This window comes from Syngnathoides biaculeatus, chromosome 3 (assembly GCF_019802595.1).
Source record: "Syngnathoides biaculeatus isolate LvHL_M chromosome 3, ASM1980259v1, whole genome shotgun sequence".
Lineage (NCBI taxonomy): Eukaryota > Metazoa > Chordata > Actinopteri > Syngnathiformes > Syngnathidae > Syngnathoides > Syngnathoides biaculeatus.
The window spans coordinates 34,178,901-34,184,957 of NC_084642.1; positions in this window are offsets into that span (position 1 = coordinate 34,178,901).

Below are 6,057 nucleotides of genomic sequence, written 5' to 3' on the forward strand. Positions count from 1 at the left end.
AAAATAATTGATAAATAGCAAAATAGTTGAAACAGAACATCTGAAAAAAAATAATGATGTGTCAGGACTAGAAGTTTGTAGAAAGCAAATGTCCTACTAAAATAAAACATCTAAATATGTGGATAACACAATATGACTTTGCTGGCCAGCTCAACATACACACAAAAAATATATATAGTTAACCTGCAGGATAAAATAAGAGAAACACACACACGAAAAAAAAAAAAAACAACAACAAAAAAGCTGGACTCAAGATGATGTGAAAATGGCCATAAAAGGTATCACATCTCATAAAGTTGATGTAACATAATTCGTCCAGGGAACGCAAGACTTGAGAAAATCTTACCACTTAAATGGTGTGGAAGTACAATAAATTTGGATGACAGCAAAGTACTTTCTCACAGCAGCAGGGAGTTTGGGGGTTAATATCGCGCACCTCTGCTAGATTTAGAATTGTTCTGCCATTGGAAGAGCAAAATAAAATAATGAACAATTTGAAGAATATAGAATTGGAATGACTGCATGTTTTAAAGCAAACAGTGGCATTCCTGAAGATCACACTCCAGGGAGTGTGTATCAAGGGCAATTAAAAAAATGCTCTTCATGCGAATTCAAATAATCCTACAAAACAATAGATTGAAAAACATTGGGTTGATAAACCGACTGGCAGCCTATAACATTACGTTAACCAAGCACTACACGCAGGAAGAGTGCTACAAAATAAGAAAAAGAAAATTGACACCTTTCTGACAGAGAAAGGAGAAATTTATGGAGCTTTATGCGAAACATTTAATAATTGTGGCCGCAGATGAGGAAGAGTGCAGCCATCTCCCCATCAAAAATCTCACAACTAATGCTCCCAAAATGCAACTTTTTAATTTGTCCCATACGTTTTTGGGGAAGAGATGGCTTGCTGAAACTAGGACTGCGCTTAATTCCCTCTCTGACGAGAAAAATAGAAGTAGAAAGAAAAGAAAGGAATTACTGAGAGCACAGTTAAATATCTTACAAAATAGGAATCCAGCGCTCTATTATTACACCTTACATATTCCAAATAACCTCCCACAAGAACAGGAGATTTCTTGCTGCAAACAGCTCAAGACGTGATTGAACAACCACAAAATGACGTAGGAAGTGACTCATTGCATGTGACAACGTAGTATAAGATAAACTTATAACAGCCCACACCATTCAAAATCATGATTATCTGTACTCAGATGGTATATCAGTCGTGGTGACAGGAACAAGACTGACTGACAAACTAAATGCACTACACAAGGAATGGACACCACCACACACGTCATTACAACGGGAGTGGAAGAGTTTGGGACAATTTGTTTTGGTAGTACGAAATGTTCCTGATTGGACAGAAAAAGAAACAGATTTGGATTGGGATGACGAACTGTACAGACAATATCTTATTGGACAGTCTTAAACAATCTGAGACCAGATGCTGCTGTATTCACGGTGGTATCACAATCTACACAGACAATACTGGAAAAAGAGAGGAATAGCGACAACTACAGGGAACACAGTGACACATGCAGAGCTACTACAAAATTTGCTCATAGCAGTTCAATTACCAAAAGAAATAGCCATATGTAAATGTACAGGACACACATCAAATACAGACAAAGAATCATTAGAAAATGGATTTACAGATAAAATAGCAAAAGAAGCAGCAGCCAAAACCTTTATGAAATTAGCTGACCATGTAACAAATGAAGACATACTTTGAGATGATGTGTTAAACAAAATGCAACAACAAACCTTACCAGCAGAACTAAAAATGTGGAAAAAATAAGGTACTACATTACAAAATGGGAATTATGTCAGCACAGATACAAAAAAAAATTCTACCAAAATATTTTTTAAGTGGGCGGCAATCTTGAGCCATGGGAAATCTCAGGTCTGAACAGGGGGAATGGTAGCCCTGGTTCAAAGGCATTGCATGATCCATGGATTTAACTTGTATGCAAAAAACTTTTTTTGTAGGGCTTGTTTGATCTGTGTGCGACAATCTGGAAGGGAATGTGCATCCAAAACGTGGTCAGTTTCTTCAAGCTACACATCCATTCAGCCCTCCATCCATTTTCTTAGCGGCTTATCCTCACAAGGGTTGCGGGGAGGGCTGGAGCCTATCCCAGCTGTCAACAGGCAGGAGGCAAGGTACACCCTGACCTGGTTGCCAGCCAATTGCAGTTCACATGGAGATAAACAGTCGCACTCACAATCACACGTCGGGGCAGTTTGGACACAATGATAGATTTAGTCTAACTATACATACGTTGCAAACACGAAAGGGTCTCATTCCATTCAAAACACTGTTTGGGAGACCATACAAATTACCAATAATTTCCACACAATGAGGTAGACGAATGATGAAGGAAAAAAAAAACACAAGTGGGTCCCTTTCAGGAGTTATTAAGAACCCCAAACAGCTTTAAAAAAATTGCAAAAAGTGGTACTTGAGTTCATTTGTTGATTGTAGGAAAGTTATTGCTTTTGAAACCATTGTTAACACAAACAAAACTAATTTGTTTTTATTGGCCACTTGTAAGATAGCTATTCTCATTCCCACTGCCAAGGTTGCTGTAGTCCGGTTACACATGGGAGTGAGACTGCTGTCATAATGGTGACTAAACAGTTAAATTTTTCTGTTGGGTGTTGGATGAAAACGCTACCCGTAATTTTCATTTTTCTGTTCGAGTGGTACCTGTGGGAACAACCCAAAAAAATAAATAAAATAAAAACAAAACAAATTGGATAACTACATGTAAAAAACGTGTCCACAAGATTGTGTTGTTTGCACAGATCCAGAGATAATACCAATGCTATTAATTGATAACAAATGCAAAAAAAAAAAGTTGGCGGATTCTGTGCATCCATTAACTTCTTGTGAGAAACTAAAAAAAAATTTTCTAATGGCGTGTCACTAAGAAATTTCACATGCATCAATTTGATAGGACTAGAAACAAATTGGGAATTTTATCAACATTGATGTGTAAAGCCATTTTTTGTGCCATTTTCATGGTGGTGCGGCAGTAACTGTCTTTTTGATTTTTTTACGTCGGATGCCTTTCCTGACGCAACCCTACCCTTGCATTTATTCGGAGAGAGAGCTGGAGCCAATCCCAGCTAACTTCGGGCAGCGGCAGACTACACGCCGAACTGATCGCCAGCCAGTCGCAGTGCAGATGTCGACACCATCACTGAGCGGGAATCGATCCCACGCTGCCTTCACTCGAAATGTCCCTCTGAAGGAAACCCGAACTACAACGTGGCCCGCAAGAGAAATTAGTTTGACATCCCTGCACTACACCATCAGAAAAAAAAAAATGTAACAAGTTACTGTGCTTTAATAACCTTATTACAGCCATTTGTCTATTCATCCTATGTCTGTTTATGAATTAACATCTACTGTACATGCAGTTTTACCCAAACAGTGGCATAGACTGAGCAAGAGCTGAATGACATGGACAAAATAGCAGAAAGAAATACGTGGATACACCTTACACACTGTAAAAGGTCACCTCAGCAGAGTCACCCAAGGGGAAAGGTGAGCAAAGTCCAGCATACAGTGGGTGCAGATTTATAGTATCTGAAAATACCTGAAGGCTGGTGAACATTTAAAAGACACTTGACTCATTTAGGGGTGACTTGGTCGACATGACTTCAAAATGGCTAAATAATATTGCAACATTGACAGCCGTAATGATATTTTTGTTCGTATGCTACTTTTGGACACCTGTAAAGCTGACAAAAATACATAACAACAGAACCAATAATTATACTCAGTCAACTATGCCTACCACACATAAGATAAAGAGGCGCAACCTCATTTCAAATAACATTGGTAAACAACTATGCGGGAGTCACCGAGGCATGAGAGGAGGACTCCATGTGTGCCTCCCAGTGAATCAGTTCAGTCCTTTTTCAATTCCTTGGCAGAGTCTAATTGCTGGGGATTCCATCTTTGGGCTTATGCTAAGTGAAACCCCCACTTTCTTCCCACCATTTGCCAATTTAATGCTACCTTAAACCCGAATGCCATACAAAAGAGTACGTATACTATGGAGGAAGTATTTTAACTAAAAAAGCCTGAGGAACATTTTTTCATTATGATGATTATCTTTTTTACAAATGGGAAACAAAACTGGTTGTTATTAATGTAGAATGCTAACAAGCTAAACTATATCTAAATCACATGCATGGGCCCTGGGCCACTAATGCGTGTCATTCCAACAGAAATCCCAACACAATGTACCCTGGAGGTAATGACTAAAACAATTCCTGACACCATTTGTCAGAAATGGAAAAGTGTTTATCCAACAACTAAGGCAGTAAATGATAAACTGATATTTTCTACTAATGTTGCATTGGCTAATTTCTCCTGTGTTAGCTTTACAGGGACAGATTTTAAGTGGGTGTGGGTGGGAAGTCTCAACAAAACATGGCGTCATGATATCCATCTGCAAACTGCCCCACTGCTGGTTGTAATGCAGCGATTTGTTGTGGTGTTGTGTTGGTCAAAAGTTGTATGACACACTGATAAATGCAGCAGGAACGTGTACACTGGTATCACTGCTCTTATCTGTGACTGTGTTTCCATCCAAAGCAGGGGATATACAATTGGCCGCAACCATCTTTGGAACTCCCCTTGGGTTCTCCTGAAGGTGAAGGTCTTCTTGGAAAGATGGAGATCTGACATACATTGATGCAAACGGCATCCCAACTGCATACCAAATGAGTTTAAGTTGGTTAACGAGATTGCTGCAGGATGGGAATCCATCTTGTTATGGATAAGTCTGAATAAAAACGTTGACAGAATCAACTACATACATTACAATGTACAGAAACTCGGTAATTATACGGAAACAGGCTTTATTATTGCCATAAGGGAACAACCAGCTGCAACCTCACTCATGACGTTGCAGAACCGCATAGCGGTCGACATGGTCCTGGCCGAGAAGGGTGGCGACTGCTCAATGTTCGGTGACAAGTGTTGTTTATTCCAAATATCACAGCACCCGATGGGTCACTCACAAGGGCCATTCAAGGCCTTCACACCCTGAACCACAAGATGAAGGAGCACTCTGGTGTAAACACATCAGCCAGGTCTGAGTGGTGGGGAAAAAAAAAAAGTTTGGAAAATCTAAAAATTTGGTGTTCTCTGTCCTAGTTTCTATAGCTGTTTGCAGCTATTCTTGCATTGTGTGGATGTTGTTGTATTCCCTGCATAAAGGCATCACTTAACCAACTTATAACAACTGCAATTGCCCCGACAAATTCAAAATTGGCAGAAATATACCCACTATTGGCACAACAGAGTAATGACAGTGATATTGTTGACCACGATGATGACCTTATGACTTCTCTTCCAGACCTGTTCTCTGATCCAGAAGATTACAATTAGTGCGATATTTTCCTCCGAGTGTAAGCCGAAAGGGTGATCTATTAGATGATTTAAGGATTTGAGCAAATGTAGGATAAACAGGAGGATAATGTAGAAATAATTGTAAAGAGTATTAAGTAACTGCTTCTGAATGCAATGAAGAAATGCTTTGCTCTGCTCCAATTCAGTTACTGCTCTGCCTGCAATGAAGAATGATTTGCTCTGCCTGCAATGAAGAATGCATTGTTCTGCTCTAGAAAATGTGGTAGCAAATGTAGGATAAACAGGGGGGAAATGTAGGAATAATTGTGATCATAATTATCATACAGCTGATTCCAATAAAGAAATGCTTTGCTCTGCTCTAGATAACGTGGCAGCCTCCTAGCAGGAGATAGCAAGAACAAAAACATCTAATCATCAGAACTGCTGCCTGTTAAAGAAATGATGACCACACATGTATTCAGCAATCTTCCACACATGCACACGCACATGAAAAAACATGTAAACCTTGTTTCAAACTGTTTTGCTTGTCTTCTTTTTGTAACATCCATGTAAATAAGGGGCGTCTTATAACTAAATAAATAGAGGTGCTGAGGAGAAGATAATCAGAGAGTGCAGTGGTGAATTGTACGAGACAGTTCCTCTCCTCTCTCCTCGCGAGA